At 41.9% G+C, this 15,952-nt stretch overlaps 1 long non-coding RNA gene across 1 annotated transcript in view; it reads right to left on the bottom strand.

Moving 5' to 3' along the window:
- Positions 1-1,327: 1,327 nt before the first annotated feature.
- LOC119565692 overlaps positions 1,328-15,952 on the bottom strand; it is a 52,653-nt gene continuing 38,028 nt past the window's right edge. The window contains exons 4-6 of the long non-coding RNA XR_005224502.2: positions 9,688-9,760; positions 6,747-6,793; positions 1,328-2,013 (exon numbers count right to left, since the gene is read on the bottom strand). This is a non-coding gene — a long non-coding RNA (uncharacterized LOC119565692). The remainder of the gene's footprint in view (positions 2,014-6,746; positions 6,794-9,687; positions 9,761-15,952) is intronic.

The raw sequence follows: 15,952 nt of genomic DNA on the forward strand, positions 1-15,952 counted from the left end.
AGAAAACCCTCAGTTCTCTCTTTCACCTAACAAGACAAAAGCACCAGAACCTTTGGGCCTCTGGGAGAAGTCTGACCGAGGAGAGGGTCACTCACCATCCTGCTGGAAAACTGTGGGTGTGAACGGCCATCTTAAACAAAGCGTTGAATCAGCACTTGCTAGATTAAGTTTTAGATGCATGTTTTCACTTTTATTTTCTGGTAACCATTTCTACCTATCTCATATGCTTCAATTCACTTAAAATCTTGTTTTATTTTTAATCTAAATCAATCCAGTGCTGTGTTTAAACTGCACTGTTTGGTAACTCCACATAAAGTAACAAACTGTTGAATATTGACTCCTTAAAGAGGCAATGAACCTCAATCTCTGAACTGTCCAGGAGAGGGCTGGACATTGCAGAACATGAGTTTTTTGGGAAAATCCAAGACTGGGGGTCTGTTGGGGTCACCCTACAAATAGTAACCCAGATTGGTAAAAGTCAGAGTGAGGCTGTAGACAGGCTGCTGAGGTGAGAGCTACTGAACCAGGGCTATCTAGCACACAGACACTCACGGTATGACTGGTAGCCTGGTTGTGAGCAGCGCAGGTTGGGAGCTACATCAGCAAAGCATTGTGGGGAGCCCAAGGTTATGGGGCAGGCAGTAACACAACCCCTCACTAGTCTGAATTGCACCTCAAAATATGACAATGGTATAGTCAAAGCAGGATTTATATAAAGCTTGTTATTTTATCTGAGATTATACTTTAAGCACTGGTGTAACAGTTTTAAGTGATTCTTACACGTGAAGGCTGCAAACAGTCAAAAGAAAGGTTTGTTGTTTTCTGTTTGCTTATTTAGGGTGAGAGACAGAAGCCGGGGCAAAAGAAGCAAAGAAACATATGACAAATGCACTGGAAAACAGATTGTGTTCAGATTGCTGCATATTTTATGCTGCCAAAAAGCCAAATGAGTAAAAAAAACTGCCTCATGGATTATGGCAAAACACGTGGAGGGCAGGCAATGTATTAGGACCCATCTGAGGTCCCAGAGTCTACAGCAGGGATCAGCAACCTTTGGCACACGGCCTGTCAGGGAAATCTGCTGGTGGTCCAGGACGGTTTGTTTACCTGCAGTATCCGTTGCTTCGGCCAATCGCAGCATTCACTGGCTGCGCTTCTCCCTTCCGGGCCAATGGAGGCCGTGGGAAGGGGTGGCCAGCACATCCCTCGGCCTTCACTGCTTCCCGCAGCCCCCACTGGCCTGGAGCGGCGAACCGCGGCCAGTGGGAGCTGTGATCGGCCAAACCTGTGGATGCTGCAGGTAAACAAATTGTCCCAGCTTGCCAGCGGATTTCCCTGGTGGGCCACGTGCCAAAGGTTGCCAATCCCTGGTCTACAGCATCAGGAGGAAACAGATCATCTAGCTTAAAAGTGGGCTCAGAATAGATGTAGCTAGAGAGAGAAACTCCAACTGGAAACCTTTCAAATCCAACATGAATGGGTATCACAGATAAGATATGGGCAGTCTGACCTCATGGTCAGAACAGGAGTCAGGCCAGGTCTGATACCAGAAGGTCAGATTCCAAGACAGACCAGAGGGAAAACTGAAAGTCAGATGTCAGGAGGCAAGTAGGATCAGGTTACCAGGAGTTATGGTTGCCAGCTTTGGTTGGACAAATTCCTGGAGACTTCATCACATGGCCTGCTCTTTAATTAAAGATTAATCTTTTATTCCTGGAGACTCCAGGACAAGCCTAGAGGGTTGGCAACCCGACCAGGAAATCGTCAATAGGAGCAGGCATAATAGAGGAAGCAGTGCCATGCAGGAAGATCCCATTATCATCGGCAACTTCCTCTTCCTGTGCTTGGGTTAAATAGAGGCTGGGGACCAATGAGGACCCCCAGGGTTCCACCAAGCAGATTCCAGGACTGGAGTCCTCTGCGAGAGTTCAGCAGCTATTCCAGCAGCAGGTGGTAGGCTGGGACTGACTACCTCTTAAGAGCTTGTGGACTAGGATTTGAGCCCCATGGTCCCTGAAAATGGAAAGAGAACAAAAAGAAACATCAATATGAAATCAAGATGTGGGAACTACAGATGGACAATCCCCAAGCAATAATCAATCCTACCCAAGGGCCCCGCTCCACAGCTGGGATAAATTGTGCCCTGCATATAAAGAAGCAGAGTGTATTGAATACCTTACCACTTTTGAAAGGCTATATGAAGTTTCAGAGGACAAGGAAGTCCCCATAATGACTGCAAAACTCTCTGGTAAAGCTTTACATGTATTTAATGAAATGCCAATTGGAGAGGCTTTAAAATATCCTTAATATAAAAGAGCTGTATTACAAAGGTTTCAAATTACCCCTGAAGTGTATAGAATAAAATGTATTGTGTATACCTCTGAAGTTTATAGAATAAAATTCATTCTTAGAATGAATGACAAGACAAGTCATATGGAATATGTGTATAAATTGTATGATTTGATGAGAAAATGGGCCAAGGGACAGAGAATTTTGACCAGTTGTTTGATCTCTTTGCCCAGGAACAGATCCTGAGCACACGTTCTGAGGAAATCAGACAAGCAATTTCAGATAAACCCCTGGATGCTATGCAAAAAGCTGCTGATCTAGCCAATGCATATACGCAAGCTAAAGCATCCAGTTGCCGCAAGCCACTGAGGGAGGGGCAGAAGCCCAGTATAAAGGGGGGATTCCATTCTCCCCCAGAAGGACAGGGCCCTTTCAGCTCCTGATTCATATGGTGGTGAGAGGGAGAGGAGCTCAAGCCCTCTCAGAGGGGAAGGGTTCCCCCAGATCCTGGCATACATACAGAAAGAGAGAATATGAGGTTGATAGCCACCTCTCCTAATCCCCCCTCATTTCCTCTCCCACCTCCTCTTCCCGTTCCTCTAGTCCTTTTGCTGGTGGAGCTTATGTTGTTAGGGGATGCAGTTTAACTATACTGGCAAAACACCTCCTTTTGCTGGTATATGCTGCGTCTCCACAAGGAGGCTTTGCTGGTTTCTGATTTGTTTAAATTAACAAATACATATAGTGATTAGAATTAGATTTAGCATCACTTTGGTTTTAAAAACATAGATCCATCCTCTACAGAACCTAAATAAAACAATTAAGAGGAATTGAGTGACTTATGTCCTGAATTAGATTAACAAGTGAGGAAAGATGGGCCAGGTGGGATGCACAGAACTTTTACCAAAACAGTATGAATACCTACTGGGATTCAAATCCTATAATGTCTCAGTTCTTCTTTATTGCCTTACCTTTTGTGTTTGCGCCCGCCCTTTTAATACTTATATAAGATTACCAACAAATCCGTTTATCTTTATATTAAAAGCCCCAATATTTTGCTCTCCGACAACAACATGTAATAAAAATATATAATTTATATCACAGATTATTGTAAGGTATCTTATAAATACAAAAATATTTTACAACTTTCTATTCTATTATGCCTGGGGAAAAGATGCTGTTGTCTTTTTAGTTAATATTTAGATTTAGAAACATCTAGTTTTCCTTTACAGGTTTATTTGCACATATTCTGAAACACCTCTCTCTCTCTTTTTTTTTTTTTTTTTACACTTTAGCTTTTCTCAGACTGTTAGATGTAGTTCTTTATCATTTCTAGGGGTGATGTTACTCATCAGTCATTAATTTAGGGTTCTGGGCCACATACAACATTTTACTGGATTTCTTTAAATTTAAAGTTGTGTGAAATTCCTGAGTTTTTAATACTTGCTTTTAGAATAACAACAACATCCATGTAATGTAGTTTACCCTAAATTACTGGTATGTACTCTCAATCTTAACTCTATTTTAACCTAGTTTTTGTCTGGGAATATTTGTATATGCAGTTGGGGTCCAACCCGGCTTAGAGAAAGCCTTACTAAACCAAATACATTCTTAAGTTATTTTTAAAAATGCTAAGCACGTCAACCCAGTGAATACCCTCTGGAGGAGTATTACATCCAAGGAGCCACACTGCTCTGCACTCTGGCCCCTAGCACTTTGAAGGCAATATTTCGACATGCATGGAAAAGGTCATTGCTGCTATAGCACACAACATGGGAAGAAGAGGAAAGACAAAAGATTTGTGACCACGATAGGCTGTAAAAAAAAAATCACGTCTGAACTTTCATCAGCACTCACTATGAAGGTTTGACAAGTAGAATATGTACTCAGTCGCCTGAGGTAACCTGAGATCCATAACAAGCAGCATCTTGAAAACTGTAAAATAGGACATCAGATGAGTCCAGAGCAGTGATGAAAGCATAAGCTAAATGACTAAAAACAGGTCTTAAAGCAGTCTTCTTGTGCTGCACAATGAGTGAAACAAACCTAGTCATAGCTAAGGTTAAGATTCTGTCACGGGTATTTTTAGTAAAAGTAAGGGACAGTTCGTGGGCAATAAACAAAAATTCATGGAACCCTGCGACCTGCCACTGACTTTTACTAAAAATACCTTGGTGGGGACAGGACACAAAGACAGCGCTGCCAGCGCTTGCAGCAGCTCCAGCCCCGCCAATGCTCCTATGGCAGGGGCTGACTGCTGCTGCCCCAGCCCCAGAGGGACTGAACCAACCCCAGGCCCTGCTCCAGAGGCCACAGACTGCTGCCCGGAGTTGACCACTGGTTAGCTGTTTGGCTGTTTCAGGGCTAGCCGCCGGTCAGTTGTTTGTCAGCCCCAGGGCTGACAACTGCTCCAGCTCTACCCCAGAAGTCAGAGAGGTCCTGGAAAGTCACGGAATCCATGACCTCCATGACTCTGTGGCAGAATCATAGCTCTTTACTCAACAGTTCAGCTAAAATGGACACACATTCATAAAATTGTCATTCCTGAAGTTCTGAGATTTGTGGTATGTAAAGTACCACAGACATATACAGCCCTCCCACACGAAGGAAGGGATGCATTGCAACTATCACCCCTTTCCTTTCCTTTCAAGGACTCTTAGGCACGGGTGTCCAAATAGATAAAAAAAATCTGAATGATAGCAGGGAGGATTGTGTATGCATAGTAATTTGAACAGATTTATTTCACTGCCTGCTAGGACTTGTGTGTCTATGAGTTACCTTCACTTATACTATGCTCAGCAATAGATTATTTTAATCAAATAATTTAAATTAAAAAGGAAATCCCCCTTTACTGATCAAGGAAGCACAGTGGACAACAAACAAATATGAAGTAATGAACAGCAATAGAGCCTAAATACAAATATTTGAGTAACAATGTCTTTACTCCACTTGTGGGTAAAGAGAGCTTTTGAATCTCTGCAATGTTAGCACAGAAATTGAGTGGGTATAGGTTATATGAGAAGGACTACTAGGTGTGGGGGGGACAGAGCACTCCATCACTCCCCAATCCAGTTCAAATGCTATGTCCCAGCTCTTTCACCCCTTAAGTAATCTTTAAGGCAACTGGTCAACAATTTTTGAATACAATCTTTTTTTCGTCAGATAATGCCAATTCGTCCAAGCCAAACCTTTTAGTAGGAAAGGGTTGGATACATTTTTCGGCTTGAAAAGAATTCAAAAAAAGTTTAGAAATGGTTGAAACACTTTGTACTGACATTTTCAAAACAAAAAATTCTAGTTTTCCTGTTCACAATGGTTTTTATTTGAACATTTAATGATTGCACCAAAAATTTTGAAATATAAAATGGTCAAAATCAAAATGAAAAGTTTCAATTGACTTGAAATTATTTTTTTTCCTGAGATTTTTACTTTCATCTCAATTTGGGACAGGACAATTTTTCAGTATTATGAAATTTTCATGCAACAGGAAAAGTATTTTCCACTCCGTTCTAATCTTTACATTATTCAGGGTGCAGGGCAGGTTGCTTCTGGGATGTACAATGTCAGGGTAACTAGAGACTGGACTCCTACATACAAAGATACCAAGGAGAAGTCAGCAGCATGCAAGTTCTGTTGATACCTCCTGCTTCCTGATACCTAATAACACAACACACTCACTACTGCAGTGTATAAATAGATGTATTCTTTCCCTCCCATTTGTCACACCACTGATAACAGAAAACTGGGACTCTTGCTAACCTGTAACCTCCCCTCCCCAGCCACCATGCTGTAAATGTAATGGAAACACTGGCAGTCATTAGTCGTCACAATGACCAAGACTTTGTCAATAGTCTACCAAATGAGCCCATGACTTTGTCAATAGTCTACCAAATGAGCCCACCTGAAAACAGTTTGTTTTCCTGCTTTCATTGGAATTCGCACAAATGTCGGAGCACATAAATACTTGCTTCTCTTGTTCCTGTAAGTGCCATTCGTTTGTGGAAATACAACTGGCAGTGGCAGCTTCCTTCCACCTATTCCAACTGAAATTTTGTCATAGGACATTTCAGCCACAAATCCACAGACCCTAGCTATTTAGGCTTTTTAGTAGAGCACCACACAGTTACTAAACAACTATGGGACGCAAAAACATGGATCACAGTTGGGATACACAAAAGTTGTTTTTCACAATTCGCTTTGTTGTTGCAATCATGGGTGCAGGCAGACGTGCTACAGAGTACAATTCTTAAGTTCCTGGAGGCATTTCCTATGAAGACTAGCAGATTTTCATTATTTTTCACTCATCCTTTTCAGTAACCCACTACTAGACATCTATATCTAATTGTACCTGCAGTATTATACAACGACCTTGAAAGACTATGAGTTTTCTGTGAGTATAGGTGGCAGAATAATAGATTAAATATCCCATGTACATGTTTCAGTTTCTAGTTCCTCACCTGTGACTGTAATATAAAGCCGTCCGCACTTAACCTTCCATCTTCCTCTGTAAGAAGACACATATGCCAAAGTAAGAAGATCCTGCAAGGCTGCAAATAGATTGTCATTATTAATGAATGTACAATTCTAGCTCCTTCATGCCATGGGAGGAGGAATATCTCATAGGAATTGTAAAACTACCCTGAAGGCAGAATTCTTGATTTCAAGTATTTCCAAGTTCAGAATGTCAAAGTGATGCATTGCAAATTAATTTGAGGTTCTTGAACATGCAAATAAATACCTTTGCATTCAATGACCTCATTCCATTTCCAGGCCTGGCTACTTGACAGTCTTAACACTCTAATTTTTCTCTTAATGGTACATTTATTTGAGCCCTGAGTTAGCTATTGTGTGTCATTATCTTGGCCAGTTGTTGGTTCACAGATAACGATAAAAGACAAGAAGAGGTGCCAGATTCTTCATTGCCCTGCACCACATACAGTCATTACACCAAGATATAGTGAAAACAAAATGGATGTAAAACTATCACAGAATAACTTACCTCCACTTTGCACATATTTTGCACCAGCATAAAATGACTACACAAGGTGCACGGAGGCAATGGAAAATCTGTCCTGAGGCCTGTAGCCACGGCTAGGGATATATCTGGTCCCCTGCTGTGGTACAGCCCCTATTTGTCCCTCCTCAGGTGCTCCAGGACCCACTTTAGAACCAGTGGGCCCTAGATTCTTTGTGCTCCTGGGTCTGATGGCACGCATCAGCTCTTAGGACTTACTGGTTGCTGGAGCTAAACTGGATTCTCAGTGCACGGTGCCTCCAGTCAGTGGCTGAGTGAATAAATTCATATACAGTCCCTATGACTTCTAGTTCATTTTGAATAAAACAGGCTCAAACACCAACCATGTTTAAAAGGGAACAAACACTTTATCAGGGAAAAGTAAGTAGCAAAATTAGAATTTGAGGGGAAAGGGAATGGCAAGGAGAACACAGTGTTGCCAGCTCTTGTAATTTTTCCAAAAGTGACATGAATTTCAATGGGGCTTGCTCAATAACACAAGAAGATCCAGGTCTCTAGTGAATTTGAACCCTCTGTTCTGATGCCTGCTCCACTTGCCCACCTCCTGAGGCAGAATAACCAATCAGCGCTGCTGCAGACAGAGCTTTCTCCCCCTCCTACTCTCCATCGCAACCCAAAACCATTCTCACAGGAAGGGTGAGGGGAGGAGGTTGCTGAAGACCCCGGCTGCTCAGGGCAGCTCTGCCTGCTCCTCCTCTCCTGTGAACAATGGAAGACAGGTCAGTGACTCTGCTCCCACCCTGCAGCACACATCATGGAAAAGGGAAGAGCAGGTGAGGAGCCACTGGAGATGTCCCCCACAGCCTGAAAAGGGGAGGGAGTGCCTCACTTCAGCCTGCAGGATCTGGGAGAGGGGGTGAAGAATCCCAGGAGAAGCAGAAGTGAGGCTTGGGGAGAGCTGATTTGGGGCGTAGCTGGGGGGCAGAGCTGATGGTGGCAGAATGAGTGGGGGGGGGTCTGAACTCAGGGGGTGGGCACTGAGGTGGTTGAGACTCTGGTAACTTCCAAAAGATTGGAAGTCCTCAGTCTATTGGTTAGAATGCTCCTTTGAGTGTAAGCCCATAGTCCAGAAATCAGAGCAGGAAAGAAAGACAGACAAAATGGAGATGCTTCCAGGATCTTTTATATCTTCACCCATGTGGAGGGGATGCTTTCAATCTTAGTTTGTGGAAAATTACAGGCACAAGTTGGAGTCCAGGGTCACATGAGCCAGTCACATGCTCTTGCATGCTTTGATGACTCAGGAGTAGCCATTACCCAAATTCTAGCTAAGGCATCCACAGAAAGGCTCACCGGGCGAGGACAAACTTCTTCTGTGGCCTATTGTGTTCCTTAATGGGCCATCAACTTGAATAGTTCATTCACAATGTGCTGGCCAAACTGGATGTAAATTACCTTGTGGGTGTTACCCCAGGAGCAAACACATTTGAAATAATGGAACATAGTTAATATTCATAACTTTAGATACAAAGATGAGGCATCTGTGAAGCATTTGATGTCTTTCATTGCATCAAAAATGTGCTGAACTGGAGCTGACAAATGTGCTTTAAATCATTGAGCTCTCTTTCATGCTCTGACATCCATGCCCATTTTGTGATCTTGTGGAGGAGATGTCTTAAGTGAATTGTGCGAGCTGTGTAATTAGGTATGAATTTGTGGATGTAATTCTACATGCCTCGCAGCCTTTGAATTTCCCAGTTATCTTCAGGTCTCTGCATATTCAGTATTGCTTGGATCTTTGATTCATCAGGCAGGATTTCCTTAGAAGTCAGTCTCTCTCCCAAGTACATTATTTCTGTTTGAAATTGACATTTGGCCTTATTCAATTTAAGGTTATTAGCTTTTGCAATTTCTAGTATTCTCCTCAGTAGTTTCTTATGTTCAATGGCAGTGCTGCCCCAAATTACCATGTCATCAAGGAATGCTTTCACACTTGCTGGACTCTCTAGCATCTGGCTAACTGTATGGTGGTATAGTTCTGGAGCTGAACGTGTTCTGAAAAGCAGTCTTAAGAAGTTGTATGTGCCAAATGGTGTGTTGAAAGTGCATATCTTGAAGCTTTCAGTGTCCAGGTGGATCTGCCAAAATCCCACCAATGCATCTAATTTGCTGAAGAATTTGGTGTCTGCTTTCTTAGACAGATAGTTCGCTTCTTGTGGGCAGGTGGAAGTGTTCTCTTTTTACGTTTTTGTTCAGCCCCTTAGGGTCCACATACAGTCATAGTCCTCCTTTTTTCTCTACACTTATTAAGGAGTGAATGAAATCTGTTGGTTCTTCTATTCTCCAAATGATACAGATTCTCATAACTAGTAGGGGAGTTATGTGCAGTAGCACAAGCCCTGTAGTAGCCATTGCACCATTACCTTTCTCAGTGGGTCTTCCAGCATCCTGTGTCTTCCACTCTTGGTATGATGTAGTATTTCACTGATGAGCAGACTGTAAAGATAAAACTGCATCAAGAGTGTACAGGAAGTATGGTGTCACTACACATCCTGGAGGACTTACTCTGTAGCACACCTGCCACCAGCTCCCTTCCCTCACTGCCTGTCTGGGCTCAGTTCACATAATTGTGCTGTCCCGGCTCTTTACAGGCTACCCTGGGGTCTAAAGTCGGTTGCCTGGCTTGTCACTCCTGGCTCAGACCCCCGCCAACTATTTATGTCTCAGGCACCCAGTATTGCCAACCTCAAGCATTCAAAAATCATGAGTCAGGCCTATAAACCTCACGAGACTGCCTTAAAATCATGACACTGTTTTAAAATAATAATTACAAGTTCTTTTTATTTGCCTTCTGGTTTCTGAACTTTTCAGGTCCACATGCATCACATTTTTAAGCTTTTCTCTGCAACCATGAAGGCCAGAAACTTCCTTTAAAAAAAAAAGAAAGCTGAGATTCTTATGTGATCTCTTGATTCCAGCAGCTGGGGCTTTAAGAAAATCACCAATATAGTGAGACCCATGATAAAATTGTGAGAGTTGGCAATACATCTTCCACACTTTCTACCACAGGTGGTGAGTGTGGTGACATGGGATAAAAATGCTTGAGCCCTGTCTTCTACTGTGTTAATTTCTCAGGTGGTTAAAAATACTTGACCTTTTCTGATCTTGGTCTATACTACATCTTTCACTGTCGCTCATAGGTGCTAGAACTAGTACTGCTTGGGGTGTGGCAGCACCCCGTGGCTTGAAGAGGGTTCTATCCTATACAGGGTTTACAGAGTGGTTCAATGGCTCTCAGCACCCCTACTACACAAATTGTTCTAGCACCCTTGCTGTCTCTTGCACCAGTGATAAATTATGAGTTGACATTTTTACCATTGGAAATACTGCCAGAATACTAAAGGAATAAAGAACTGGACATTTATCAAGTGAGACATGCTTTCTCCAAAGCCCAGCACCAGTAAATACTATCAGGTTTCATCAAGGCACAATCTGGAAGAGCATCATTTTTCATCCTGTCTCAGGGAGACCTCTTCTAAAACCTCTTCTTTTTTAGACTACCAGTTTACGTGCTCACATTTAAGCATGATTTTACCCACTCAGGTGGTGTGCTCAGATGAGTGCAGGCTGTCACAGTGCAGGGTAGCTGCACCCTTATTCTCCCTCTCTGGTCCCTTGAGGGCACCTGTCATAAATATAAAGGGAAGGGTAAACACCTTTAAATCCCTCCTGGCCAGAGGAAAAATCCTTAGACCTGTAAAGGGTTAAGAAGCTAGGATAACCTTGCTGGCACCTGACCAAAATGACCAGTGAGGAGACAAAATACTTTCAAAAGCTGGAGGGAGGGAGAAACAAAGTCTCTCTCTGTCTGTGTGATGCTTTTGCCGGGAACAGGACAGGAATGGAGTCTTAGAACTCAGTAAGTAATCTAGCTAGATATGTGTTAGATTCTGTTTGTTTAAATGCCTGAGAAAATAAGCTGTGCTGAATTGAATGGATATTCCTGTTTTTGTGTCTTTTTGTAACTTAAGGTTTTGCCTAGAGGGATTCTCTATGTTTTGAATCTGATTACCCTGCAAGGTATTTACCATCCTGATTTTACAGAGGTGATTCTTTTACTTTTTCTTCTATTAAAATTCTTCTTTTAAGAACCTGATTGCTTTTTCATTGTTCTTAAGATCCAAGGGTTTGGGTCTGTGTTCACCTATGCAAATTGGTGAGGATTTTTATCAAGCCTTCCCCAGGAAAGGGGGTGTAGGGTTTGAGGAGGATTTTGGGGGAAAAGACATTTCCAAGCGGGCTCTTTCCCGGTTATGTATCTGTTAGATGCTTGGTGGTGGCAGCGATAAAGTACAAGGGCAAAAGGTAAAATAGTTTGTACCTTGGGGAAGTTTTAACCTAAGCTGGTAAAAATAAGCTTAGGGGGTTTTCATGCAGGTCCCCACATCTGTACCCTAGAGTTCAGAGTGGGGAAGGAACCTTGACAGCACCCATTCTAGGCACCCAGCTCCTCAGCCATCACAGCATGTTGTCTCTGTCCCTCCTGACTGTGGGTTTTCTAGGCTGCAGAGTTCCTTTTCTACACTGTGATATCCCCAGCAAGTTGGATGGTCTAAATAGGCCAGTGTTTGAACTTTGCTTTCTCTCCAAAGAATAGCTGTAATTGCCAGCAGTCATAAGTTACCACAAGAAAAAACACTACAAGTTTTTATATGCCTGAGGAAAGCTTACCAGTGCTCACCCGTCAATCTTCTGAGGCCTCAGTAGGCTAAAGTCTTTCCAACACCTCTTGGACTGAAGGTCCTGTCCATTTGCTGGATCAGAATGAAGAGCCTGACTCAGTTTAAATTCAGCTATTTAACCAAAAGTCCTTTCTTAGTCCATTGGTCTCTGGAGAGTCCAGTTTGAACCAATATATATGAGCCTCTCCAAGTGGTGGTATCTCTCTGGAGGTGTTACAACCTGAGTGTGTTTTCCTAATCATGCTCCATTATTCTTAGTTCCTGGAGAGCTGTAGTCCCCCTACCCATGGAATTACATACCCTGGCCCACAATGATACCTCACCTTAATACAGTAAGATCTCCCAAAGATATTGCAGGAAATTGCCATAGCTGTGTCCCAGACATTCCTGTTTGCCTTTTTGGCTAGGTTTTCTGCCAATACTGGCAATGGGCGTAGCCACTTGTAGCGCCTCTCTTATTCAGGAATAGGTTTTTAACCTGATTCATCCCAGGATTTTATGCATCCTGTCACATCATCTGTTTAAAACAGATGTGGATAATCTTCCATAGCACACTTTGTGCCTTTAATCTTCACATCATCATTTTTCATGAAACCATCCTTTACTTTTGACAGTTTTTAGAGGTTAAGTATACTTCCTTATCTGGGATTCTGCTTGCCTTCATTATTTCTGCTAGCTGTGTTAATAACGTCCTAAATGAGAGTGCTCTGACGTTTTGGAGCAGCCAGCTCTTGCATTAACGTACCAGGCAAGGACATATAAATGCCCTGTTTTACCAGACTTCTTTTTGCTGCTAGCTGTGCAGTAGTCAGCTAAAGGGCATGACAGGAGAAAAATTTACATACAGTGCTCAATGTCGCTTTGCCGGAGACTGTTCCTGCAAATGATTGCCACCCTCTCTAAGGGAGCTGTCATTGCTTATCACACATCTGGGATGAGATGTCCGTTTAGTTTTTAACAAATCTGTTCTACGTGTTTCTATTTGCTATGTAATCATCTCATGATCTATAGCTTTTTAATATATTTCTGTTTACTCTTGATATGGTAAACCTAGCCTTGCTTTTGCTTTGTTCAAAATATAAATTGATCTTTAGGGGTTTGCTGCCACCTGCAGTTGAAACCTCATGTTAACCCAGGTTTACATTACCAATTAAAATACTACAACCTAGTATCTGAAAGAAACTTTCAAATTCCAAATAAGCTATTGAGCAAGTTGATCCAAAGGTATCTTATTATGTCTCACATATTGTGTTCTCATTCTAATAGAATGAGGAGGCCAAATTGGTCGCATGACAAGAGACAATTTCTTCCATTCGTAAAATACTGCTGCACATCTAACCCAAATATGCATTAGCCAAAATTATCACCATTTGATGGCTTTTCAGTTATCTATATGAAATGAGCTGACGCTTTGAGTCCAGTTTCTAGTGGATAAGTGTCCACACAACAAAAACCACCACCCAATTGGCACCCTTGTTTGCAGTCTCAGCAGGGTTCATTTCAACAGGGTCCATGTATAGAGGGGACCTCCTATCTACAGCCCTTCCCTTCCTTCATGGAAGTGGAATCAGACATCTTACAGCATAGCCCTTCTCCCTCCCTGCATCCATAAAGCAGTCCCTATGACCACAGGAATCTGTATGGGGAAATGCATGTAATGGCACACCCTCCAAGCTCTTCAGGGAATCCACTTAAAAGCTAGTATAGCCCTTTACTGCATTATCATTTATTCATAAGCCCGCTGTGGAACCTTATTCATCTTGAGTGTGTTTGGGAGTCAGAGGCAGCCACGTATGTAGTATTTCCTGGCACTGAGGCTGTGATGTCATTTTCTTCACCTCAGGATCCCTCCCATGGGTTTTCCCAGTGAAGTATACAATCTGAATGCATCCTAGTATACAACTGGGAGACATTAATATCTGTCTGTGCCAGGATGACATAGATTTTTGCAATAATCATCCTCGCATAGATAATTGTAATGAGACTACACCTACAATATTGAATAACTTCCGGGCACTTTAGTACCAGAAAGAGGTAGATAGGACACTCAAACCAGATCAACCGCAATCACAGCTTAACCTTTTTTATTATTTTCAACCTATCACTATATGCAAAGGACAATACAGCAGGACAGACTTCATAGTGCACAGAATTCAAAAATCTTGGAAGTAAATGTAGACTTCAGTCTTGTATTCAAATACCTTAATGTGTTATGAGGTTCTATAAGGCAACCCCTTCATGGAAAAAAAGATAAAACAGAGAAGAACATAAGGGATGTGAGTACATTTAATTAAATTGCAATGGTATAAAGGTCTTTTAGTGGCCAGACATTGTTGCACCTTTTCAAGTAGTTCCTGTTAATTAATGTTAATTTCTCTACCAGTGTCATGATAATGAGCTCTTTAAGACAGTCTGCACGGGAAAGAAACATCTGTTTTCATAATCTTAAAATGCCCCTTTTGAACTCTAGAAGGGGAGTTAAAACCCATTTCTCAATGTTGGCTGGGAGCATCAACTCATCTAACACAACACATTCACAAGTTAATTTGTGGATTTAAAGACTTATTAATATAACAAGCTTTTTTGTGGCCCTATTTTTTCCCTGGAAGCCTTGACTGAATGAATAAAGTACTATGGGCCTGATCTTCAGCTGATTTACAAAAGTGGAGTACCTGGCCCCCTTTTTTAAAAATATATTTCTTACACACTTCATTCATTTAGAAATATACCAGTCACATATATTTTCCTTCCAATAACAGTTTGTTTTCTTCTTATTACTGTTTATGCTCTTTTGCCCAGTTAGAAGTACCTAAAGTATCAAGTGTAATAAAAGAACAACATCACAATCATCAGCATGAAGTGTACCAATTTACTTTAGTTTAATCACTATGTAAATTGCTAGCTTGTTTTTGCAATGTTACAAAAGCAATGTCATAATTTTTTGTGACAAATGAAAAATGTTACTTATTCAGATGTTGCAGAGATGAAACAAGAGTGATTTTATTTTATCAACTCATCTTTTTCAAAGAAGGCTTAGCACAGCAATCTAAAAGTTTACATAATGGGAAATAGTCTTCAGTGTTCTTTAAAAGCAAAAAAGCAAAGTGTTATTGTTTATTATGTGATCCCATCACTAATGACAAGTACATTCAATAATACACAAGAATTTCTGCTACCAAGACAGCCCTTTCTGTAAAACTACATGAAAAACTTACTGTAAAATTTGAGTAGACTATTTTTAATAGTCAAGACGTTCAGTACAAACTATTTCCCCCAATATCCTTCTTTCAATAAATAGTGAATAGTGTATTTTGAATCCTTTAATTTAACAGGCAAATGTTTCATCCCTTTGCTTGGGAAACTGGGATGTTTGGAAAACAGAGCATGAGAGCCTCTTCTTTGGTCTCACAGCTCATGTCTCCACTACTATAAAAAACCTGCAACAACTGAGTCTCAGAGCCTAGGTCAATAAACACGGACTTGTGGGACTTGGGCTGCGGGTCTAAAAATCGCAATGTAAATGTTCAAGCTCGGGCTGGAGCCTGGGCTCTGAGACCCTCCCCATTCACTGGGTCTCAAAGCCTGGATCCAGCTTGAGCCAGAACATCTACACTGCAACCTTTAGCCCTGCAGCCTGAGTCAGTTGACCTGGACCAGCCATGGCTGTGCCACGGGTCTTCTTACAGTGTAGGTGTATCCAAAGGGTTTATAGCACTCAAAGAGTACTGTGAATGGCAGGGGCCAACAGATACTAACATCTGGAATTTTGAGGCAAGTGGCAGCAACTTTATTAATTCCTTAACAGGATAACTTCTCAGGGCAACAGTGAAAAGGGGAAGGCTATCAATGCTCTCTGTCACCTGCCTTCCCCATTTTTGATAGTTAAATCCTGAGCATCACAGACTCAGGACTTAGCAGCTGCTCAAATCTTGGGCCCTATCTGAAC

This window comes from Chelonia mydas, chromosome 3, assembly GCF_015237465.2.
Source record: "Chelonia mydas isolate rCheMyd1 chromosome 3, rCheMyd1.pri.v2, whole genome shotgun sequence".
Lineage (NCBI taxonomy): Eukaryota > Metazoa > Chordata > Testudines > Cheloniidae > Chelonia > Chelonia mydas.